The 26,197-nt window shown below is 45.0% G+C and overlaps 2 protein-coding genes across 29 annotated transcripts in view; one reads left to right on the top strand and one right to left on the bottom strand.

The window, feature by feature from the left end:
* Nucleotides 1–3,326, bottom strand: part of NPL (N-acetylneuraminate pyruvate lyase) — a 39,201-nt gene extending 35,875 nt beyond the window's left edge. For both annotated transcript variants that reach the window (XR_002346939.2, XM_021102211.2), the window contains exon 1: nucleotides 3,295–3,326. The gene's annotated coding sequence lies outside the window, so the exon portion shown is untranslated. The remainder of the gene's footprint in view (nucleotides 1–3,294) is intronic.
* A 136-nt stretch (nucleotides 3,327–3,462) lies between these two features.
* Nucleotides 3,463–26,197, top strand: part of RGS8 (regulator of G protein signaling 8) — a 139,967-nt gene continuing 117,232 nt past the window's right edge. For 11 of the 27 annotated variants that reach the window (XR_014816455.1, XR_014816459.1, XR_014816453.1 and 8 more), the window contains exons 1-2: nucleotides 3,463–3,652; nucleotides 25,049–25,134. The gene's annotated coding sequence lies outside the window, so the exon portion shown is untranslated. Of the gene's footprint in view, nucleotides 3,653–5,733; nucleotides 6,649–25,048; nucleotides 25,135–26,197 lie in introns of those variants that run through there. The other 16 variants (XM_084977908.1, XM_084977888.1, XM_084977905.1 and 13 more) reach the window with 5 other exon arrangements.

The raw sequence follows: 26,197 nt of genomic DNA, 5'->3' as shown, positions 1-26,197 counted from the left end.
AAGACCAAAAAAAAAAAAAAAAAAAAAAAAAAAAGAAGAAGCCAAGAACTCATCTCAAACAGGCAATGAGAAGCAATAAAGCATCCTTGTTAACAGCCTGGATTCTACAAACAGATTGCCTTGTTCAACCCCCAACTTTGCCATTTAACTAATTACAGAAGCATTATTATTTTTTTGAGCTGTAAGACATAAAAACTTGAAGACACAAATGTAAAGTATAATTAGCAAAACAAAATAAAAACACAATCAGACAATTCTGGCTTACAGTTATACAAAAGATAGTTGGCTTAGAGCAAACACAGTGATGTCTACAGGTAATGAACAAGAGCGAGTATGTTATAGTTCTGAGGCTACGGGCGCATCTCAAAACCCAAAGCTCACTACACTTAACTCTGACCCACAGAATATAATACTTATGAACTATCATATTTTGTTTGCTCTTAGCTGTTTATCTCGTCTTCCCAAATAGGAGTATAAACTTCTGGAGTACAGAGGTTATATGTTCTATTTTTTTTTCTGTATCCCCCAAGATTTTCTGTATTCCCATGTGAGCCCTTGAAGCCAGAAACACGGCAAAACAAGGACAAAAACATGAAAGTCTATACCATATGGCAAAACACTGTTTTTATGGAAAGTCAACAGTGATACCACTCCCTTACAAACATCTATGTCCCTGGAGAGGTTTGTTCTGGAAATTGAGCCCAAATCCTTCAAGTAGCTTTGTTTTATATTGAAAGGCAACAAAGGGGAACCCTACCAGATATACAGGATACTAGGATTTCTCTGACTTTTCCTAGTTTGAAGATGAGATTAAATCCTGTTGGGAGGTTTTTTTTTTCTTCACTTTTTTTTTGTTTGTTTTGGCCATGCCCACAGCATGTGGAAGATGTGGAAGTTCCCAAGTCAGGAACTGAACCTGCGCCACAGCAGCAACCTGGGCTGCTGCAGTGACAACGCTGGATCCTTAACCTAGTGCACCACAAGAGAACTTCCTTTTGGAAGTTTTGAAACAGAAATGCAATCATCTGGCCCATGGGGAAAACACAAGGCCCCGATGACACAGGTTCTGTCTACCCCAGAGGAATGTCTCAACATCCAATGAGGCTGATGCTGGGCCTACTGCTGTCTTCCCTGGCCCTCCTGTACCCATTCAGCTCAGGACAGCCCAAAGCAGACCTGCCATTTTGTCTTCTAAACAATTTCTTACTTCGTTCCTTACAGTGGAGGGGGTAGAACGCTAGCTCTAGAGTCAGACTTCCGGGTCTATGTCCTGGCTCCACCGCTTACCAGCTGGGTGACCTTGGGACTCTTATTTAACCTCCCTGTGCTTCAGTTCCCCCTTCTGTAAACTAGGATGACAGTAATATTTCAAAGGGTTGTTGAGAGAATTAAATGAATTATTTCTTGTAAGGTGATTAACAAAAGCTAGGCTCACAGTCCTCTCCATGAAGCCTTGTCTGCTGACTACAGAATGCTGGCAAGTAGTGTTCCTTTATCAGCACCCTCTTCCCTGTCATCTCAGGCACACTGGTGTTTTCTCCCCTATTCCTGCTACTCTTTTCTATTCAGAGATGAAGTCATTTCAGTTCCATTTGTTATCTTCTTTCCCTGAAATCCCTCCCTCCCTCCTTACCGCCCCTCTTATAACTTATCCTTTGCTACCTCTTATCTAGACCAATGGACCAACAGACAGCTCCACGTCCAAGGGGCTCACAGGGGTTCAAGAAAGGTCAAGTGATAAGAGTCCAGAGAGCTAGGTTCCACATTAGAAGTCTCCTACATTAGGCTGTACGCTCTATATTTCCCTATTCTTGTGCTTTTAGCTGCATTTATTTCATACTTAGGGCAGTCACAAGAATATTCTTAGGACAGTCAGAAGCTTGGACTGGCATATATATACATATGTATATATTTACTTAAGTGTCCTTACATATAGTTTGGTTAAAAAATACGGGGCCTGGGATGGGAGTTGGGAATCACTGTCCTAATTGGAATTTTCTTTTTCAGTACAGGTAGGCTGCCAGACTAATCTCCCAGCTGCTCAGCCATTTCTGATCTTGCTTTTGCCTTGCTCAAAAAAAAAAAAAGCTAATTACCTTCTTCCTGATTTCCATGGGACAAATACCAAAGTAGAGAGTATTTGAATATAAATACTCGGTATGAGAGTCTCAGCATAGATTTCTTCACACCTGAAATTACACTAGCCCAGCTGGTCCCTATTGCCCCTACCTTGTCCTGTCTCATCTGGTTCTCCCACCTAAAATGGCAGTACCTCTCACTTTAGCTGCTTCAGTCTAGCCAATGTTTAGAACTCACTTTAAAAACTAGAGAACATTCTCTGATGCCTTAATGAAAATAATTTCTTATACCTCAGAATTCCGTCAAATATTTGTTTTTCATTAGAAACTTTACCTCAGAGATATTAGTAGGGTAGTTTTGCTCTTCCAGAGTGTAAGCCATGGGGTAGGGAAGGCAAGACTGCTTCAAAAATCTATCTTTGCACAGATAAATGAGCACTAAATAAAAGAGCAAAGTTTGCTGGCTTCATGAACAGTTGAACTCCTACAGGAAGAGATGGGGTAAAAAATCACAACTGTAACTGAGAATGATCCATATTTTGTAAATTCGAATTTTACATAAAACTGGGTATGTTATGCTTCCAAATTCTTCACAGGTTACATCAAAAAACAAATGGTCAGAATGCTCTCCAGCCGAAGGCTTAGGGTGAACTTAGAATGTTATGACTGAAACACCTGAGGAGTATTATTATTTTCATAATCTTTCGAGATCTCGTAGCTCTATCCACAGACAAGTCAAACTTTCTTAAAAGGGCAAAGTTAAAAAAAAAAAATTTGAAGGTGGGGAGGAGGAGGAGGATGCAGCTCTGGGCATGGAGAATTGCTCGAGAGAGAAAATGCTTGGAAAAGAAGAAACAGAAATAGAGAAACTAAAAACACCCCCCTCCCCCCAATGCAGAAGTACAATTTCCTGTCAAATGATGGGAGGGGCCGATTCTGATCATTCTGCAAAAAGGGACCCTTAGGGACGGGCTCTATTGTCTGGAGGTCCGGAGCGAACCCCGACGAGGGGGTCCGCGTGCCCTGCCCCGGACACTAGCCCTGGACAGGAGGGTGTCTCGTTCTCGCTTCCTCAGGCTCCATGTCCCAGCTCCTCTGCCTTGTCCCTGGCCTCTGGCCGCCCCCACCTCACCCACCCCGGAATCCAGTCCCCCGCGTCCCTGGGTCCCAGCTCCCCAGCGGCGCGTCTGTCCACCCCGGCGCCACGCCCGCTCACCCCACACGCTGCTGCTCAGTCTCCGGCGCTCCGCGCCCGCCGCCCAGGCGCGCTCTTTATTGCCGGGGCCGCGCACCACGTGCCCGCCACGCCCCCGGCCCCTTGGGCTGTAGTTCCGCCCCACGCCGCGCCGCCCGCACCCCGCGGCGTAACGCACAGTTGGAGCTCGCTTTTCCCGCCACGGCTCCAGGCTGACGGAGCAGAGGCGCACGGCCTTGGCTCCGCGACGGCGGCGAGCTTCCGAGCTCGCACCTGGGTGCCTGGGAGCGCCGAGATTCTGCGGCAGCCGGTCTTTCCACCTCCTGGGCTCCTTTCCGTCCTGCTTTGCCATCATCTGTCCAGGGGCCTGCAACAACAGGTATATGGTGGTTCTGGGTTTTGAAATGTGAGCCACTGTTCCAAAAGTATGCTGAGAACACTGCCTGCTCGGCAGGGATTCCATGCTCCTCAGGCTGGTGCTGCCGTCCCAACCCCGCACCTTCTCCTGTTCAAACGAGATGAACCGATACGAAAAGCAGATGAATTACTAATGCAGCAGATTTTCTGGCATATTCTGGAGAACAATTGAAAGAGTTTTGAAAGGGAAAATTATTTTTAACCAAACTATCTCCACTTGCAGGAAAGTCAAGAGTTTATTTTCCAATAGGTGCTGTGTTCATAAATCAGAAATACAGCCTTTTTTTGGCGCAAGTCCTCAGCTTTCTTTTGGTAATGTGAATTAACCTCAATTTCCCATGAAAGGCAATGGCTGATGCATGTTCATTTAGAGAGGATGATTCCCAAGGTGCTTTCTCGTTTGTAAAGTGCATTATATCTGATAAGGTTCCCAGGAGGATGGAGACCGACCCCCCCCCCCCAAATGTGGCTGTTCACCTTGGAGACCTGCTGTGGACACCCTCTCCCGGAATGCGGATGCTCAAGTTGGGCAGCAGGAAACAATGGCCTGCGGAAAACAGGCCTGCATAGATTAACCTACAAGGAGTCACTGTCCTCCTTCGTGGGACTTGACCCCCTACCCCTCCCTTGACCTTCCCCTCCTCCTTCCTCATCATTCCCCCACAGTTCCTGCCACGAACTCCAGCCACAGATTCCCGCCAAAGATCATTTATAAGCCCAGCACCTCCTTACAGTCGAACCTGGCGCCCTTTTGAGCTCAGCCTGTGCCCCTCTGATGCCTTAATCAATCTTTTGCTTTACTAACTTGGCCTTGCGAGTTTCTCCCTCGCCAAAGCTGACATTTGGTGCCGAAACCCGGGAGGGAATGGCGAGGGAACGGGAAGCAGGTCAGCGGAGCCCCAAACCCCTGGGTTTGCAACCCGGAGAGCAGCAGGCAGGGACAGCTCATCCTGGGCTAAGTTCCGAATCCCACCGAGGTTTGGGCCCCTGACTTAGGCATCTCCCCAACAACCGTCTCAACCCAGCCAGGGAGGACCACTGAACTGGGAACTTTGCCTTTTCATTACTGACTGCATCCACCCCCAGCCTCCTAAGTCTTGGATGAGTAATTGCCACCTTTCAGGGCCTTCTGTCAGCCCAGCCGCAGGGCCCCGGTTCCACTGACACATCAGAGCGCAACCTTCTCAGACAAACCCTCCCTTGGGTCACAAGACTCCAGGCCACAGCCCCGGTTCCCCTGATCTGGGGACGCCCACATCAGAGCGCAACCTCTCTCGCTTCTCGGGTCCTCTCCTCGGACCTTGGGGATGCCTAGGCTGAGGAATGGCACTCCCAAGAGTGGTCCCTTACTTACCCTCCGTCCCCCAGTCCTCTCTTTCCTTCTCGTCCTGGGGAACACTGGCTCTGCTCCTCCAGGAACACTGATCTTGGCTGCCTCTTACCAACTTTAGATACTCTCCGACTAAGAGGAGACACTAGGCCCAAGCGTTTTAGTTTGTAATACCGCCCAGACACAGTACACATTGGGTAACGGCTCTCAATGGCCCCAAAATGGCACTTTTGATTTTAATATTTTGCCTGACCTCAGTAACTTTTGTGGCTGTAATGGCAAGTGGTCCGAAGTTCCCTACCTAAGTTCAGGCCTTCTTTGCCCTCCGCTCCCGTCCCTCCCTCTGTTCGTCTGGCTCCATCTTTCAAATTCTTCTCCTTCATTCAAAAGATTCCGGAGAATTCAAAAGTGGGAGTTCCCGTCATGGCTCAGTGGTTAATGAATCCAACTAGGAACCATGAGGTTGCGGGTTCGATCCCTGGCCTCACGCAGGGGGTTAAGAATCTGGTGTTACCGTGAGCTGTGGTGTAGGTCACAGATGCAGCTCAGATCTGGCACGTTGCTGTGGCTGTGGTGTAGGCCAGCAGTAACAGCTCCAATTAGACCCCTAGCCTGGGAACCTCCATATGCCTCGGGAGCGCCCCCCCCCCAAAAAAGAAAAGATTCACAGCCGCCTCCCTCTGATTCTGAGATCTCCTCCTTTGATCCTGCAGGTCATCCTTCTCCCCTGTATAACCCTCTCCGGGCCGCCAGCTCTACCAACTCACAATCATCCTTTCCTCCGCCTTCAGCCCAGATGAAAACCCTGCCCTCTTGCTCACTTAATGGAGGCTCTCAAAACATATACAAATGTAGACCCTTCCTCAGTAGAAGAAAGACTTTTCTTTTTTTTTTTTTTTTTTGTCTTTTTTTGTCTTTTGTTGTTGCTATTTCTTGGGCCGCTCCCGCGGCATATGGAGGTTCCCAGGCTAGGGGTTGAATCGGAGCTGTAGCCACCGGCCTACGCCAGAGCCACAGCAACGCAGGATCCGAGCCGCGTCTGCAACCTACACCACAGCTCACGGCAACGCCGGATCGTTAACCCACTGAGCAAGGGCAGGGACCGAACCCGCAACCTCATGGTTCCTAGTCGGATTCGTTAACCACTGCGCCACGACGGGAACTCCAGAAAGACTTTTCTTAGACACTCCATCTCTCAATCTGCATCTGACATAAGGCGCAAACTACAAAAATTGGAGGAAAGCCCTCACACCCAACCACAGGATCTCTTGAGCCTTGCCTTCAAGGTCTGTGATAATTGGGATGAAGAGGTTAAAAGCCAAAAATTAAAAAGAGATCAGGCTAAATACCAAACGCTGGCAACTGCCATTCAGGGCTCCCAAAAATACAGGCTCCCTCCTGAGGACAATGGCTCCAAGGCCCCTCCAGACCCATGTTACAGAGGCCACTGAAAGGTCAGCTGTGACCAAGCTCTTCAGGAGAGGCCACATCCCTGCCTTTGGAGAGACCTGAATCATCAAACCTCCACCTGCCTAGCCACCTTGGCCTGACTGCAGAAGACTGAGGGTGCCTGGGGCCGGGGGCCCCTATCACTCCATCGGAGCCCTGGGGAACTCTGCTAGTTGCAGGTAAGCCGATCTCTTTTCTTACGGACAGGGAGCCGCTTACTCAGCACTACCTGCCTTTACAGGCCCCACACCCGTCTCTCAAGCCTCTATTGTGGGGGTTGATGGCCTAATATCCAAACCTTTAATGACACCCCCTTTAAATTGCACCTCATCAGGAATACCCTTTAGCCATTCTTTCCTGATACTACCCAGGGGTCCAACCCCGATTCTCAGCAGAGACAGTTTGTCTAAATTCAGAGCCTCCCTTGTGCTTCTCACTCCTATCTCCTTTGCTGACCTCTCCCTCCTCCTTCTTCTTGCTCATCCAGAACCTGCTAATCCACCTCTCCCAGCCTCCACTGTTTCACCCTGGGTATGGGATCCCTCCACCCATTCCATAGCTCACTGTCATGCTCCCATTCAATTTGAGTTAAAAGACCCACCCACATACCCCTGTCAACCCCAATACACACCCCTGAGGGAAGTTGCTAGTGGAGTCTTAGGCACAGTCAGGGTCCATGTCCCCTTCCCATGTCTGGTCTATGTACGAATCCAGACCTGAGACCGGTGAGGGACGTGCCATTCTTGCAGTCCATTTTATAAGCCGGGCTTCCCTGGACAGACAAAAACTACAAAAATTAGAACAGGGCCCACAGTCTCCATTCCTGGTCTTACTTGACATGACCTTCATATAACCTTCACAGAACCAGATTACAGGTATGAGAATTTCTCTTGGAACTTCTGGCTGCGTGGGTATGTCAGAGGGGCTGGTGGGAAAACTGGAGTTCTTTTTGCATCTTGTCAAATGCTTGTTCTGCATCTCCCGAAATGATCATATGGTTTTAAATCATTCATTTGGTTAAGGTAGTGTATCACATTGATTTGTGGGTGTGGAACCATCCTTGCATCCCTAGAACGAAACCCACCTGATCGTGGTGTATGATTCTTTTGATATTTTGTTGAATTTGGTTTGCTTATATTTTGTTGAGCATTTTTGCACCTGTGTTCATAGATATTGCCATGTGATTTTTCCTTTTTTGTGTTGCCTTTGTTTGTTTTTGATGTCAAGGTGATGTTGGCCTCATAACATAAGTTAAGAAGTGTTCCCTTCTCTGTAGTTCCTGTTGTGGCTCAGCAGAAACAAACCTGACTAGTATCTATGAGGATGTGGGTCCAATCCCTGACCTCACTCAGTGGGTTAAAGGTCTGGTGTTGCCGAGAGCTGTGGCATAGGTCACAGACTCAGCTAGGATCCTGAGTTGCTGTGGCTATGGCGTAGGCCAGTGGCTATAACTCTGTTTTGACCCCTAGCCTGGAAACTTGTATGCTGCACATGTGGCCCTAAAAAGCAAAAAAAAAAAAAAAAAAAAAAAAAAAAAAAGGAGTGTTCCCTTCTCTTCATATTTTTGGAATAGTTTGAGGATAGATATTAAATCTTTGATAGAATTCACTTGTGAAGCCATTTGGTCCTGGACTTTCGTTTTTTTGGGAGTTTGTTTTTTGACCACCTCCTGGCATATGGAGTTCCTGGGCCAGGAGTCAGATCTGAGCTGCAGTTGTGACCTACACAGCAGCTGTGGCAATGCTGGATCCTTTAACACACTGTGCTGGGCCAGGGATTGAACCTTTGTCCTGGCGCTGTAGAGGCGCCACCGATCCCATTGTGCCACAGCGGGAATTCCCAGGAGCTTTTTGATTACTCGTTCAATCTCTGTACTAGTGATTGGCATATTCAGGTTTTCGCTTTCTTCCTGATTCATTCTTAGAAAGTGTAGGATTCTCAGTTCCTAGAGGGACATCTCTTAAAGGCAGAAAAGTCCTATGCATAAACCTATGTTTCAGAGAACCCTTTGGGGCCACAGGAAGGGAAAATTTTGAGTGCAGTCATGCTCAATTGTCTCCTGCCTCAGTCCTTTGGTAAACATTGACTGGGTCTCTAGGGAGAAGGAGCTTAAAGAAAAAATTAATTGAACAGAAGAGATGTACTTCCATACTTGATATTCTTAATCTGGGATCTATGACTCCAAATTTTTTTTTTTTTTTTTTTTTTGTCTTTTGTCTTTTGTCGTTTGTTGTTTGTTGTTGTTGTTGTTGCTATTTCTTGGGCCGCTCCTGCGGCATATGGAGGTTCCCAGGCCAGGGGTCGAATCGGAGCTGTAGCCACCGGCCTACGCCAGAGCCACAGCAACGCGGGATCCGAGCCGCGTCTGCAACCTACACCACAGCTCACGGCAACGCCGGATCGTTAACCCACTGAGCAAGGGCAGGGACCGAACCCGCAACCTCATGGTTCCTAGTCGGATTCGTTAACCACTGCGCCACAACGGGAACTCCCAAATTTTTTTTTTTTTTTCTTTTTAGGGCTGCACCTACAGCCAATGGAGGTTCCCAGGCTAGGAGTTGAATCGGACCTGCGGTGGCTGGCTTACACCACAGCCACAGCAATGCAGGATCCGAGCTGTGTCTGGGACCTACACCACAGCTCATGGCAATGCCTGGTCCTTAACCCACTGAGCGAGGCCGGGGATCGAACCTGCATCTTCGTGGATGCTAGTCAGTTTTGTTAACCACCAAGCCACAGCAGGAAGTCCCTGTGACTCCAGATTTTAATAACAGTTTTCTTGAGATATAATTTAATACTATACATTTTATCTATTTTAAGCATACAGTAGTGCAGTCATCTTTACTATATTCAGAGTTGTGCCACCATCACTAGAATCAATTTCAGGACTTTTCCACCCCTCCCTCCACTAACCTGTATCCCTTAGCAGTCACTCCCTGTTCCCTTCCTCCTCCCTACCCCCAGCCTAAACAACCACGAATCTTTCTGTTTCTACAGATGTGTCTAGTCCGGATATTTCAAGTAAATGAAGTCACACAGTGTGTGGTTTTTTATGTCTGGCTTCTTTCCTTGAGCGTAATATTTCCAAGTTTATTCCACGTGGTTGCGTGTATCAGGGCTCTGTTCCTTTTTACAGCCAATTCATATTTCATTATGTAGATATACCACATTCTACTTATCCATTCGTTAGTGGATGGACATTTGAGTTGTTTCCACTTTCTGGGTATTGTGAATAATGACATTACTGTGACTACAGACTTTAAACTTCTTAGATTTTTTTGTGGTGTCCTTTTCCAAGTGGAGTTAGTTAAAGTTTATAGTTAGTTTATAACTGGCCTCTCTTGAGCTCCTCACAAGCCCCAAGGTCTTACCAAGATCAGGGCTTTTACAGATGCCCAGCACGCTCTTCATCTGGCTGACGCCTACTCATCCTGCAGATCATGGCTCAAGTGCAACCTTTCTAAGAATTACCTCGTGCAGACCCTTCCTCCTAGGGCACCCAATGCTTTTCCTTCTCATCACAACTTATTAGTGTGTTTTCTAATTAGTGTGTCAGTTTCCTGAGGACGGTGGTCTCTCTGTTCCAGTCCCTGGAACACGTATCGTGCTAAACGTGGTGCTACATGGCCAGCACTCAGGGAGCAGGTGAAAGAGTATGGAATGCAGCGTGGATGCTGATAATGGAGACAGTGTGCTGACTCTGTGCCCTGAACACAGACTTCAGCCCTGATGGGAGGAGGCTGCCTCCTGTTGACTAGTGTTGACGCAATGGTGGGGATTCTTGTAGCTAAGAGGGATGGCATCAGCAGAGAGGATGGGAAAATAGCTGACACGAGAAGCTGACAAAGAGGACCGCAATGCATGGGTTAAATCTGGGGAACGTTGCCTCGTTGCTGACACGGGGACCCTCTTTCTGGTCTGTCTCTAGACTGATGTGCCAGCAGGTTGCACAGTTTGTTTTGTCACCATCTAAGAGTAAGAAAACCCTTTGAAAATGTGGGCCTCGTTTGACTACTAGCAAGGGTGAAGGATGAGGGTGCCATAGGTTGAAAACAGAAGACAAAGTTGATAGTATTAATTTTACTTGGCAGAGCTTCTTTGACAATATTCAGATAATTACAGAGGCAAAACATCCTTTTGAAGAATGTTTAGCCTGCACCAGCTATTGCGTGCATGAACCTTAGGCTTTCGGGACGCATGTGACTATGGTCTTTAAGATTCTTCAAGGATCTCAAGGAGAAATGAGCATCCCAAAGCTCAGAAATGAAAGCTGCTCATATTATGAACAAGATAAAAACTCACCACTAGGTGGCAGTCCATCAGCAGAAATTAACTTTCTGTTCATGAGTCCTTCCTGGACTGAAAATTTCTGGGAGTACCTGTTAACAGTAAAAATATTAGCTTATCTTTTCCTTCTCCCATTTTCCCATCCTCCTTTCCCCCAAACATGTGCAGATGACATCTTCAATTTTAAATCTTCTTCTTCGATCCTTGTCACTCTTACGAATATTAAAACAATTAAAGGTATATAGGAACACTGAAACTAGACATGGAGAATTATGTTTTTTTCCTCTTAAATACTAGTCCTTTGGATTTCGAAGATGAAGATGCCTATAAGAAGAGGTTTACCCTGTGGTTTTCACTTTTCGATACGTAGAGGACTTAAAAATCATGTTCACGTTTAGCTTATAAGTATTTTCTCCCTCATGAATTAAAAACTCTGTGTTTTCTTTTAGCATTTGAAGTGAAGATGGAACAATTAGGAGAAATATATTTTAGCTCTTTTATGAAGAGAATTTATTTTATGTCCCATGTGAATGAAAGGAAACACCTTGGAAGGAATTCATTGAGGAAAGTGCAATTTGAAATTTAGTTTCCTTCAACCCAAGCCTGGTTTGATTCTGGGTAACACCTGACTTTAGGTGCTAATAGTTCAGGCTCAGGAAGGCTTAGGCTTCTCCTGTCAGCTGGTGGCAGTGGCAGGAGCCCAGCTGGCCTCTGGAGGGGCCCTTGGGGAGATTTTGTGGGTCCTATCCCTCCTTATTCTTTCTACCCAAGTCATTGGGACATTGCTATGCTGGACCAGCAGTCTCAGATTCCAGCTTTCAGTGTTATTTCCACTGTCCCCATTGGCCAAGTTGTCCTGGGTTGATTGGGAAGTTCCCATAAGTTATTCCGAAGTCTCATTCTATTCCTGTGCTCCATTTCTTAGGTTAGGTATCTTAGTTGGTTTTTGTTTGTTTGTTTGTTTGTTTTTGTTTTTCTCTCTTTTTTACATAGGTATCTTAGTTTTAGTTAAATTATGTTAGCTCTGAAATACATACAGATATTTGGTCTATTGGGTCAGACATGTAAAGGTGGGCCAAGTAGGTATAAAAAGCAAAGCACAGAACAATATTCGGGTCTTCCATCTCTACTGAGAGAAGTCAAGGTGTGTGTAGTGATATACCCGTATATGCAGGTAAGTTATCTGGAAGGATAACAGCGATGTATCTTGTATTTAACAGCTGGTTCGGGTGGGCAAACAGGGCTGGCTGCTGGCCTTTGAGCTCCTCGAGGGGTGCTGGAGATCCCCTAGTCTCTCAGCTTTAACCCTTTAATGATCGATTGAAATTCTGGAGAGGCCACCCTCTATGGGCTTGAAAACAGGGGCTATTTACCAACCCGGGGAAATACTTAAATATTTTAACTGGCGGACTGGAAAAGGGGATTGGGGGCAGGAGGGAGTGAATTCAGCATGTCTTTTAGTACTATTTGAAATTTGTGTTTGTCGTTTCCATTGAACCATGTACCTTCTATCTAAGAATTTTGTGCAGTTCAGGAGATGTCTCATTTTGAGAATTTGGTTCTGGACCTTTCTGTCTAGTCACCTGACTCCGGTCTGTCTACAGCTCAGGGCCACCTTCCTTGGTTCGCTCTTGCTGGAAATCTCTCCACCCAGAGCATCGTGGAAGCCCCTCTGCCTGCCTGGCTCAACTCCCTCCCGCCATCACCCAGTCTTCACCAGCCCCCTCCCACCCCGTCCACAGAGCTGGGGTCTGGTTCTCTTTCGTTACTTATCTTGGACCTCTTCTCTCTCCACCTACCAGACCTCAGTTCCGTTACTGCTAGTGGAAGCATCACTCTGCTTCATCCTGTGGCCGGAAAAGAAGCCCTTTTTTTCATATGTTCACACCAATTTTGTGTACGTAGAACCTGTTTCCTGAGGTTTTACCTATGCATCAGCGCTGCTGGTAATGGTTATTATTTTGGTGGTAGTAACTCACATCACACTCATTGGCTTGTGCCTCCACCCGCCTGTGCAGTGGACGCCCCTCCCTCCAAGTCTCCCCCACTTCTGGGAGGCATGGTGGTACCTCCAGGGTGCTCCCTCCCTTCTTCTCCTGTTAACAGACTTTAAACTCCTGATGGGTGTCCCCTGCCGTGAAGCCACTAGGGGGCATTGTTTCATTTCAGCCACAGTCCCAGCCATTGTCAGCCAAAGATGCTTGGTCCTGATGCCTAAAGATGGGGAGAGAAGCCCCTTCTTTTCTCCTTTGCCACAAGTTTTCCTCCCAGGCCCCAAAGCAGCGTGCCTTGTAGCCAGGGTCTCATGGAGCCCCTCTCCCTCTATCTGCAGGCACCAAGACTATGGAGCTTAGGCAGGAATCCAGAGCTGGAGACAAGACATTTTTTCCTTGCCAATGCCCCTTACCCCATCCCAGGACTGTTCCTTCCTGTCCTTTCTCCACCCTAAGGCTGTCACAAAACTGTCTTCAAGCCATCCCTTCCCTCAGTCTAATCAGCTCCTAACCAGGCCAACTACTCCCTTAGACTTATCAGACTAAGTTGGTCTCAGTGGTGGGTACCGCTGGGCTCAGACTGTCAGCCTGGCCACACATGTTCTGTTCACACTTATCTCACTGTGTGCTGGCTGTCTGTTGGCCTGTCTGCTTCTCCCACCAGACTGGGTTCCTTGAGCGTGAGTTCCTATCTGTGTGCCAGCTATCTTTGTCTCCCCAGCACCCAGGCCCTGCCTGTTACATGGCAGACTTGATAAATACTTTGGATAATCGAACACAGTCATTTTGCACAGACACACAAAAGGAAAAGCCCGTCTTTGCCGAAAGGATACTCAGGCAACCCAGACGGAGGGAGGAAAGCTATTCTGAAGGGCATCCCCTATCCTACACAGTAGCTGTTGACAGCTCTTTAGGCTCCTTGGGTTCTCAGGGGTGGAGAAGATCAGGGTTGGAGCAGCACTTGGAGAGCTTACACTGATCTCGTTTTGAGAGAATAGCACGTTAAACAACTATTGGGCTAGTTACAGTTGATCATGTACCTGCCAATCGAAACAACAAAGACAAAAACAGGAAAGGGTACAGTATGGCCAAACATTGATCAGAAGGGGGGGAAAGCAGATGACACACAGGGACAGAACATTTTATTTGTATCACTGCTAATTCAGAGGAATACGGTTCACTCAGTGCTCCATTCACCTCCGTGTTTCTAGCGGAGGGGAAAGTGCCAGACAGAGACATGGATTTGTTAATGCTGGGTATCGGGTGTTTCTTTGCTTATTATTTACTTGAATAAGTCTGATGTCATGTGATAGACCCAAGTGTAAATGATTCTTCAACAAAGATAAAAAATGATAAAGCTACCTGACTTTGTTCTCTGAAAAGCAAACCTGTGAATCACCGCTGAGGCACTCTTTGACTAGCGTGTGAGACAGACAGAGGTACTCATTATATTTATTATGATAATAATAATAATAATAATAATACTTAACATTTACTTAAAGGCATGGCATTTGCAGGAATTGAGAAAAAGTAAGACTATTCCAGCAGGTTTAGGGGCACTCAGTAGTTATATCACAGATAATTAGAGTCCTTGGAATAGTTTCAGAGATGAGGAATGAGAGTTTAATTTCGGGGCAGGGGGAGTTTAACAATTTGTTAATGATCATATAGGTGGTAAGAAGTTGCTCTGATTCGAAAGCATGACCTCTTTCCTCTACATGGCAATACCCGCCCAGGGGGAGAGTATTACAATGTAAAATCTACAGATGCAAAACATGTACTTTGCATGCAGTTTTAAAAACGGTGTTGTCTGGTGACATGTTTTGGTTTCCCTGTTCTAACATGCATCGAGAGACTTAGGGAGAGAGAAAGGTGACGAGGCAGCTTGGATTGAAGGGTAGTGGCTGGAATGACCCCGGTCCCCGGTGTTCTGTTACCCAGCGCCTTCTCTGTTTTCTACTCCAAGCTCAAAATAACTCAGATGCTGGCTGAAAGCCCATCAGAAAATCAGGCCGCCTCCCAACCCACCCACCAGCCAGTACACCAGTCGGCATTTGTGGAAGACTCACTTTGAGGTTCTTGGAACAGTGTTTGGTGGGGTGGGAAGTGCCAAGGCAAGACCAGACAGGGTCCCTGCCACCCAGGCACTTGTAATCTACGCGGTGAGACAAGACAAAAATACATGACACAATTACAGAATCTGACAGAATGTAAGAAAGTGCTAAATTGTGTGGTGTAGGCAATTAGAGAACAAGACAGTATATAATAAAGTGCTAATTGTGTGGTACAGACAATAAGTATAATAGGAGTACAGTGAAGGGTTGGGTGAGTGTGGGCTGTAGTCTTCAGGGAAGGCTTCTCATCATGTCAGGCTGCCGTGTTTATCCAGTGCATGATGGGAAGCTGAATATGAAGTAGAAGATGGATTAAGAGCAGAATAGCTGTGCTGTTCCATGGTGTCTCCTCTTCGTCTGGATAATGACCGAAAGAGGGTTCTTTGACAGGTGGCTTTCTCTATTTAAAAAAAAAAAAAAAATCAAATAGAGAAATGCTTTATTCTCTTTGTTAATTGCATGACAGAAAATTTCCACAGAAACTTAAAGTCTGTTTTAAATTGAATAATGTTTTACGTGTACTGGGAGAGGTCATTGTCCAAAGAAATTTCATTAATGAAGAGGACTTTTGCATAACAGATAATCTCTTACTAGTTGATGCAAGATTCCTTAAAGCAAGTAAGCAGATACTCTTGAATACCAAGGGGTGGGACTGATAAACCTGTCGCGAGGTAATTTGGCAATGTCTACCTCAAGCCTTGAAAAGTGCTTATTAGTTTCCCCTCTGAGAATTTATCTCAAGGAAGTCATCACGACTGGCTGCAAGAATAACTTCTCTTCAAGGATAATCATCACAGAGGGGAGAGACACTGGGGATAATCTAAAAGCCCTCAAGTAAAGGACTGATGAAATACATTAACGCCTATTTAGAAAACGGAACGTGTAGTCATTAAAATGCTGCTGTAGAAAAAATATTTAATATGGTGGAAAATAGTCGCAATATGTAGGGAAGTGAAAAAAAATTCTAAAACTTGTAGCGTATGAATTCTTTTTTTTTTTTTTTTTGCTATTTCTTTGGGCCGCTTCTGCGACATGTGGAGGTTCCCAGGCTAGGGGTCGAATCAGAGCTGTAGCTGCCGGCCTACGCGAGAGCCACAGCAACGCACGATCCGAGCTGCGTCTGCAACCTGCACCACAGCTCACGGCAACGCCGGATCCTTAACCCACTGAGCAAGGGCAGGGACCGAACCCGCAACCTCATGGTTCCTAGTCGGATTCGTTAACCACTGCGCCACGACGGGAACTCCATGAATTCATTTTTGCTTAAAATATGCCTTATGTAGAAAAACCTTGCTGAGTGGTGAAGATATATGGGATGGGATTTCCACTTCTTTATACTTTGGTGTGATTTCCACCTGTTTCCCAAGCTATATGGTTTTTTTTTTTTTTGCCTTTTCTTGGGTCACTCCCGCGGCATATGGAGGCTCCCAGGCTAGGGATCGAATTGGAGCTGTAGCCATTGGCCTACGCCAGAGCCACAGCAACGCGGGATCCGAGCAGCGTCTGCGAACCACACCACAGCTCACGGCAACACCAGATTCTTAACCCACTAAGCAAGGGCAGGGATCGAACCCGCAACCTCATGGTTCCCAGTCGGATTCGTTAACCACTGCACCATGGCGGGAACTCCCCAAGCTATATGGTTTCACTAGGTAGAAGACATGTATTAAAATCCTGTGGGCCTCTGACTTTATCTGGTTTGAGAGTTTGAGGAGTCATACCTTGAATTGTCATACAGGGAATTTTCTTAGCATGGACAGATGTATCCTCCGGGGATTCTTGCAGACTTAGGAGCTGGGGCTGGAGCTAAGGTTGGAGATGGGTTAGAACTGAAGAACTCACGCAACAAAGAAGCTCTGGGCTGAGAGACAAGTATCGGAAGCATTAGTCCATTCTCCTCTGAATTATAAACAGCTCCTGTTTAGCAGAATGTACACCTTATTTCTGGAACTCACGTAAAGGAGGAGATGTTTGGGAGTTATGCACGTTTTTTAACACACAACATAAATTTTAATATTCAATAACCATTATTTTTGTTGAAGTATAGTTACTTTACAATGTTATGTTAGCTTCAGGTGTACAGCAAAGAATATCTATATTTTATGTCTATAAATGTAAAATATATAGATTCTTTTAAAAGTATATATACTTTTAGAAGGTACTTTTATATATTTTTATATATACTTTAAAAAAGCATATATTTATAAAGTATATGTATTCTTTAAAAGAATTCTTTATTTTTTTGAAGCTTTTTTTTTAGGACCCCACCTGCAGCATATGGAGGTTCCCAGGCTAGGGGTCGAATTGGAGCTACAGCTGCCAGCCACAGACACAGCAATTCGGGATCCCAACCCACTGAGCGAGGCCACAGATTGAATCCACATCCTCATGGATACCAGTCAGATTCGTTTCCGCCGTGCCACGATGGGAGTTCCTGTATTATATTTTAACTTTTTAAAAAAATTTCCCCAATATATATTATTTTTTTTCTACTGTGCAGCATGATGACCCAGTCACACATACATGTATACATCCTTTTTTCTCACATTATCATAAGTGACCAGACATAGTTCCCAGTGCTACACAGCAGGATCTCATTGCTAATCCATTCCAAAGGCAATAGTCTGCATCTATTAACCCCAAACTCCCAATCCATCCCACTCCCTCCCCCCTCCCCTTGGCAACCACATATCTATTCTCCAAGTTCATGGTTTTCTTTTCTGTGGAAAGATTCATTTGTGCCATATATTGGATTCCAGATATAAGTGATAGCGTGTGGCATTTGTCTTTCTCTTTCTGACTTACTTCACCAAGAATGAGAGTCTCTAGTTCCATTCATGTTGCTGCAAATGGCATTATTTTGTTCTTTTTTATGGCTGAGCAGCACTCCGTTGTGTATATATACCACATCTTCTTAATCCAATCATCTGTCAATGGACATTTGGGTGGTTTCCATGTCTTGGCTATTGTGAATAGAGCTGCAGTGAACTTGCAGGTGCATGTGTCTTTTCAAGGAAAGTTTTATCTGAGTGCCCAAGAATGGGATTGCTGGGTCATATGGTAATTCTATGTATAGTTTTCTAAGGTGCCTCCATACTGTTCTCCATAGTGGTTGCACCAATTCACATTCCCACCAACAGTGCAGGAGGGTTCTCTTTTCTCCACACCCCCTCCAGCACTTGTTATTGTGGATGGCCATTCTGACTGGTGCGAGGTGGCTGTATTATATTTAATTAAATTAATAAATTTATTTATTTATTTATTTATTTTAAATTTTTTCCGCTGTACAACATGGGGACCAAGTTACACATACATATATACATACTTTTTGCTCCCATTGTTGTGTCGTGATAGAAGTATCAAGACATAGTTCTCAGTGCTACACAGCAGGATCTCATTGTAAATCCACTCCAAGAGCAATAGTTTGCATCTCTTAGCCCCAAGCTCTCGATCCCTCCCACTCACTCCCCCCACCCCACCCCCCAGCAGCATATTTTAAATGCTTATCTTGAACACATAGAATACAAGAACAGAAAGTAAAACTTCATTCGGAGATTCAGAAGCTTCAATTTGAACTCTTTAGTGAATGTGGGGTCAAAACCAAATTAAGCTGTGCTGTGAAACCACGTGGAAGATGTGGAATTACTGAAAAAAAGCAGAAAATATCTGGAACGGATTTTGGAATGTTTAGTCCGCAGGATTTTCCACGTCTAACGTGAAACAAAATACTCTTTTTCAATTCCGAGAACTTGATTTGGAACTGGTTTGAAAGGGACCTTTTTCTGAAACATTTCAATACAAAAGTACTTTTATTTTCTCACCCGATGACTTGGTGTCTTACATTTTTTAGGTTTTGGCTCATTTAAGGTCTTAAAATATACTTGTTTGAACCCCTTTTAGTTAATAATTTTCTATTTTTACCTCACCATCCGGCTTTTCATCTTCAGTTGGCCCCGTGAAAGTAAAACACAGCAAAGTCAGAATCTTACTTCCTTTTCTATGCTTCCCAAATATAGAGGAAATCCTTGGATTCCAGGTGTGGGGGACGTCAAACCTTAGCTAAAACTGGGGCATGTTGGCCTGTCTTTGAAGAGGCCATCCTGCAGGAAAAATTCCCTTTGCTGAGCGGGCAGCATCTCTGGGGTACAAGTGAGAACTTGTCCCTGCACATTCCTTTGTCTTCCCATGAATTGGGGTGAGTGAACCCCCTGTGCTCCAGGCTTTCTGTTGGATAGCATCACACAGCGCTCAGGTGGACGATGAGCGCCACGTGGCAGGAAAAATGGTGGACAACTAACACCCACAAGCCTTTTGTCCCACGGCTGGCACAGAGAAAGCCTAGATGAAATGTGGGAGCCATTAAAAATATGTGCAACCAATATAGTAAAAAGTCCAGTGCTCAGCATGAAAAAGGGACTCAGAGCCCATGTGATACCTGTAGCTAACATTGTTGGGCCTGCATGTGGCATCTGGGGCCTGGGGGCTGAAGGTCATGTAAAGACCAGATGTGTGACCTCAGGCCAGGTTTAGGCAGGACACTGGGACTAGGCTTGTCGCAGTTAGCAAAGAAAAATACTGAATGCCCAGTTATAGCTGCATTACCCATAAGAGTGAATTTTTTTTTAGTATGAATATGGTCCCCAAATTGAATGGGACAGACTTAAACTAAAAAACGTTTATCTGAAATTCAGATTTAATGAGTGTTCCGTCTTTTGGCTGGTACCCCTGTGATGGAGTTCCATCAATAAGTCCTGGGGCCTAGGAGTGGTGCCTCATCCATGAAGAAGAGTCTAGAGAAAACATTAACGAAGGGAGTTCCCATCGTGGCTCAGCAGAAACACATCTGACTAGGATCCGTGAGGATGCAGGTTCAATCCCTGGCCTTGTTCAATGGGTTGAGGATCTGGCGTTGCCATGAGCTGTGGTGTAGGTCACAGACGCAGCTCTGATCCTGCATTGCTGTGGCTGTGGCATAGGCCGGCAGCTATAGCTCCAATTGGACCCCTAGCCTGGGAACCTCCACATGCCGTAGGTGCAACCCTAAAAACAAACAAACAAACATACAAACAAAAAACCCTATTAACGATGCTTGTGAAGAAGCAGGAAGGAAGTTTGTAGTTGGTCTGGGGCCATGGATGGGAATAGTCCTTAACCATGAAAAAAGGTAGGATTCAGATTGGTACAACCTATGGGACATAGAAATCTCAACCTGAGAAATTACTATAAAAACTGGTCCAGGACCTTTGAACCCTCAGGAATTCATCAGAAACAAACTAATGTCAAAAAAAAAAAAAAAAAAAAGAAAGGAGTTCCCGTCGTGGCGCAGTGGTTAACGAATCCGACTAGGAACCATGAGGTTGTGGGTTCGGTCCCTGCCCTTGCTCAGTGGGTTAATGATCCGGCGTTGCCGTGAGCTGTGGTGTAGGTTGCAGACGTGGCTCGGATCCCACATTGCTGTGGCTCTGGTGTAGGCCGGTGGCTACAGCTCCAATTCGATCCCTAGCCTGGGAACCTCCACATGCCGCAGGAGCAGCCCAAGAAATAGCAAAAAGACAAAAAAAAAAAAAAAAAAAAAAAAAGAAACAAACTAATGTGTTGGGGGTATTTCTGGAACTTAAACGTGCAGGTATCCTTTGGAATAACCAGCCCTGCTGAAGGTGCAGTCTTAATAAAACCCAGTGGATGAATGAATCACCCTGGAGGGCCACTGGAAGATAAAGCAAACAGGAAAATTAGCAACTTAAGAACTGAGCTAACCTTAAAAAATTGTGAAATAAATTTTCTTTCAAATGCCAGAGAAATAAAAGAATAGAATGAAAGAGTAGTTTATTTTGAAAAAAAAGGGTAGGTTTCTTTGAAAAGACCCAAAGGGAAGTATAGAAATTAAAAATTTGTTGACATTAGAAACTCAAAGGGACATATTAAATAGCACATCGGACCTCCGAGGAGACAAATGAACTGGAAGAAAGAACTGAGACCATCACCCTGAATGCAGCACAGAGAAATAATGAGGGAGAAAAACATGGACATGAATAGGAGAGATGGAGGTGAGTGAGAAGGTCATGAGAGCATGTGCACACACACACACACACACACACACACACAAGAAGGCACAAGGAAAAGTGGAGAGAACAGAGGTACAATTGTTAGGATACAATAGGAGCTGCTTTAAAAAAAAAAGACCCTTTAAAACATAGAAATTTATTCCTCTTCCATATAGGAGTCTAGATGTCAAGGGCTGGTAAAGTGGCTGCTATTTTCAGTGTGTGGCTTCTTTAGCTCTGGACCTCAGGTCCGCATCCTAAGTAGGGAAGGGTAGGGTCACGCCTGCCCGTTTCCTTAAAAGCACTATACAGAAGATACAGCCATCACTTCCCATATCACAGAGCCATTAGAGAGGAAAGGAGAGGTTCTATCCCTATCCATCCCTTTTTTATTTTTATTTTTTTGTTTTTTAGGGCCGTACCCTGGGCATATGGAAGTTTCCAGGCTAGGGCTCTAATCAGAGCTACAGCTGTTGGCCTACACCACAGCCACAGCAATGTGGAATCTGAGCCACATCTGTGGCCTACACCACAGCTCACGGCAACAATGGATCCTTAACCCGCTAAGCGGGGCCAGGGATCGAACCCACATCCTCATGGTGCATTTCAGCTGAGCCACATTGGGAACTCCCATATTAATCTCTTTTTGATGACAAATGATGTTCAACCTAGAAATCGATATCTAACTGAATTATCATTCAAGAATGAGGGAAAATAAAGGCATTTAATGACAAATAATTTAAAAAACAGACTCTTGTTGAAAGAACTACCAAAGTATATACTTGGGTAAAATGGACATTGGATATAGAAGGAATGTGTGGAATCAAGAAACAGTGGTAACAGCCTCTCTGTGTATTAGTCTGGAACTCAACTGCACTTAAAAATTCATCTCAAAATGTATAAGATAAAAATGTGACAGGATTCTGAGGATGAGAGGTACCGTGGAAAGCACATCAGATCAGAAGATTTGGATTGTGGTCTCTGCTTTTACACCTTATTTCTCAGAACTTTAGGTTAGAACTAGATATTTCTATCATTTATTCTAACTGTAAAAAAAAAAAAAAAACAAAACACAACAGCAACTCAACTCTGATTCATCAGTTTTATGTCCTTGTGCTGTACCTCTTCTGGTTTACAATTTGGGTTTTGGATTATGACAGTCCTGGTTTAACTCCTTGCTCTGTCATTGACTAACTTGGTGATCTTGAGCAATTTAACCTCTTAAAGCCTCAATCTCCACACCCGAGAAATAGAAAAATAATTGTATTAGTGTTCTTGTGTTAGAGTTCTCTAGCAGAAAAAGCTGACTCTTGTTGAATAAGTGGAAAAGCATTTTATTTAAAAAGGATTGGGTGGATCACAGAACTGTTGAGTGGACTGGAAAACTGGGCTTGAAGGTAAGCCTTGAGGAACAATACCCCAGACCAAGCTGCAGACCTAATGGAAAATTGCAGCTGCTCCACAGCTGCTGCTTCTGCATCAGAACTACAACCATTGCAATCTCTGGGAAATAGCTACCACCGCTGCTGCCACCTCTGCTTTCCCCTCACCAGCAAAAAGGCAAAGATGGAATGCCCGTGCAGAGCTGCTCTCTTTGTTACTTACTTCTGAATCAAAGTCTAAAGAGACACACTTTGGGGTGGCAGGTTCTGTTCCCCTTCCATAGTCATTCTAGTGGCAGTGGTGTTGGTGGCTCTGAGTCAGTGTCCCACGTCCAGCAGCCATAAGGACCATAGGCTGCAGAGTCCACTACTCTTCTTAGCGTGAGGATCATTTTCCTCCTCGCCTGAAACTGAGTGCACCTCACTCTAGAGAGCGTGTATGAGAGTCAGTTGAAGACTGCATGTGAGAACGACCTCTGAGAGACACTGAGAACTTTACACAGGCAAGGCATTATTTTCTTCTCTTGTCACAAGCACCTGCCTTGGAAACATAGCATAATGTTTGGTGTTCTAGAAGAAAAGGAACAGTCCACCTAAACTTTAAGAGAATGGATACAACATGTAAGAGAAAACAGACTATGCTTTCATTGACTGCTGCGTATTGAAAGGTCATAGATACAACACTATATTATTGGTTCCATGGGATAAATGACAGATCACCTATTTTGATAAGTTATTTACTCCACCATTCTATCACCCTCATTGTGCAATTGAGATGTTTGAATATGTAATATGTCTTTTCTTTCTTTCTTTTTTTTTTTGCATGTGGACGTTCCTGGGTCAGGGATCAAACGCAGTAACCGCAGCAGTAACCAGAGCCACAACAGAGGCAACACTGGATCCTTAACTCTCTAGGCCACCAGGGATCTCCTGTAATATGTCTTTGGATTATATTCATTTGAAGTATGAATTTGAGTATATGGAGATAAGGCTAATTCAAAATTCTCTGCCATATTACAGTTACTCTCAGTTAAAAAAAACCTCAAGACATCTCATTGCCAGAATCTCATGTGATAGGCATGTATAGTTGATATACTAGGGGTTTTCATTATGTTTTTGTTTTTCTATCCTCACAGTATTATATCCCCATCTAGTATTTGTGTGTGTGGCTGCAGTTTCCTTTTTATTTTTTTTATTCTTTTTGGCCACCCTGTGGCATACAGAGTTTCTGGGCTAGGGATCAGACCCAAACCTAAGCCATTGTGGCAATGCTTTAACCTGCTGTGCCAGGCCAGGGATCAAACCTGCATCCCAGAGCTGCAGAGACGCCATGGATCCCATTGCATCACAACAGGAACTCCTGCAGTTTCCTTTTTGTAGCATTTGGAGTGGAGCATGATGGCTGGGGGGAGTCTTGAGTCCTTTGGGGCTCTGTCAGTGGTGTGCTAGTGAGCCAGGTTTTGGAGCGGAAAAAAACCCCAACAACGAATTTATAGAATTTATCAACTTCTAGGGTTAAAGCCATCCACCGTGGCTAATTTTACCTTGCCAATGTGGTATCACAAAACATGAAGTTGGAAAATAAGTTCTTGCTACCTAGAGGCAGGCAGCTCCCAGTGTGCATCCTGGCATTTTGCATCGTAAATGTTTGCCCTTAAGGTTAAAAAAATTCTACATAGGCCATAAATCATACTGGATGGTTTCATGTATTTTGTAGTGGCCCCCAAAGGAGACTCCTAGTACATTTTTTCCCAAGGCAAAACCTTTAAAACCTTTAAGCTTCTCGTCCCTCTACATTTTTTTAAAAAGTTGCTCATTTAAGTGAATTGGAGGCGGAAACATTTCTTTCTACCCCTAGCATGATGGAGAGGTTTCTGTGAGGGTGGGAGCCCATTCCGTGAGTTCCTGTGGGAGGGGACTTTTCCAGCAATATAGAATCATTTCTTACATTGATGCAGCGCTTCTCCAGTTTTCTTCATTTGATCCCCATTTCGAAGAGGGGAAAGCCCATCCCACGAAGAACAGAGATTGGATTCTTTTGATTCCAAATCTGGTGTTTTCCCCAGTGCTCCACACAGCCTTCCCAGGGTGGCCAGAACCTTCCCGGGTTTCTCTCTTGCCATCCAACTCAAACAGGATGTTTCTTTTCACTGCCAGGAAGCTCCTTATTTCATCATCGCCTTCTCACTTTCACAGGAGGAAATTCCCTTGGCCTTCCATGGGCTTGCTATTTTCGGTGTCCCCCTGGATCACATGCCTGCCAAGGTCCTGCTCCACTTGCAGATTGGCTGCAACTAACCACTCCTACATCGCTGCCTGGAATTTGTCCCATGTCCCAGAAATGCTGGGGGGATGCAGTGCTTTAGAGCTTCCTGAGCTTTAAGTCTCATCTCTAGAGATAACACGTTCTGGGCCAAGTCATTCTGCCATCTTGGTAATAACATTAATCCATTCTGTTAATGGTGTTAAGAATGAATTTTTATGATACAGTGATTATCATACCCACTCTGAGACAGTTCAAAACCTTACCTCATTTGACTTTCGAGGCAGTCACAGCACAACAATCCTTCCACAGTTTGATGCAAGGAGGGGAACATACCGACTGCAGGGAAGCTTGGAAAGCTTAAATAGCATTTAATGAATGCATTCATATGTTAACCAAATATTTATTGTGCATCTATCATGTTCATGGCTCAGTTGAAAGGCTCGAAGACTCCCAGGGTTAATGATAGCATTTGCATTCCTCATATTTTTGCAGACCGGCGAGGCAGACACACACACTGGAGATTGTCATCGAAGGCAACACATACTTCAGTAGAGAGAAGTGCAGGCCTGGAGGAGGAGGTGCGTTAACTCTGCTTAGGGGAATGGAAGCACCTTTACAAGGGTTCAAAGCTGCCGCTAGGATGCGAAGGACAAGAATGACACCAGTTATGTAGTGCTTACCGCCTATGAACTGTCCTAGTCTAAGCATTTTCCATGTATTAACCTATTTAATTTTCCGAAAGCCCTACAAGGATGGTACAGTTATCATCCCCACAGGAACCTGAGTCATAGAGAAGGTAAATGACATGTTCAATGTCACCTACTAGGGATTTTACTCTGTGTCCTTAACCCCTGATTTGCTAGGATTATGGGGGTGTTTGGAAGGGGTGTGCGTGGATGACATTCTGGGCTGAGGGAACAGCATGGGTGAAAGGCCCAAAGACAGGAGAGAACGTGGCGTGTTTGTGATTTTGTTTTACGTTTCGGTGGGAAAGGAACACAGCCGCTGATCACATGTGCATCATTTTTCTTTCACCGCAAAGGTTTTTCTAGAGGCTATTAGGAAAAGAATTTGTCAACACCATTTCTTAAAATCTGAATGTTTTTAAATGGCTGCTGTCCAACTGTTCACCCTGCTGAGTCGTTGGCTGAGGGTTTTTAAATACATCGCCAGCAGAAGGGTACACATTTCTTGATTTCCCATTATTCCCCAAATCGATTTATTCTAATGCTACTTGAGGCTAGAATTGCGAGATTGATTCCCCCGGAAGATAGCACTTCTGGGAGAAAAATGATTGGGCATAACCACCAAGTGTATTCCTGGTCATGGCTGAAATTCTCGCCAACATCAGCTATTGATCACCAGTGAGATAGCATGTCCCTTGCAGTGTTTCATCCCCCCTCTGGATAGGTGACAAATACCCAATGTGTGCTTTAGCAGCAAAACTAAATGTGGCAGTACTTGGCCTACAGCAGCACTGAAACGAGTGCTGGCCAGTTCCATATTTCTTGGGTCATTTTCTGTTCTAAATATGCTGGAGGATAGGTCATTCATTCAGCTTTTTTCAAGTGCCTACTGTAGTAAACGCTCGTAATAACAGTTATCATTAATAGAACGCACCACTTGACAGGCACTGTGCTA

This window comes from Sus scrofa, chromosome 9, assembly GCF_054392235.1.
Source record: "Sus scrofa isolate SSC_HxYL_T2T_F1_AM1 chromosome 9, Sscrofa_HxYL_maternal_Yorkshire_Landrace_v2.0, whole genome shotgun sequence".
Classification (NCBI taxonomy): domain Eukaryota; kingdom Metazoa; phylum Chordata; class Mammalia; order Artiodactyla; family Suidae; genus Sus; species Sus scrofa.
This window is presented reverse-complemented; position numbering and strand designations above follow the sequence as displayed.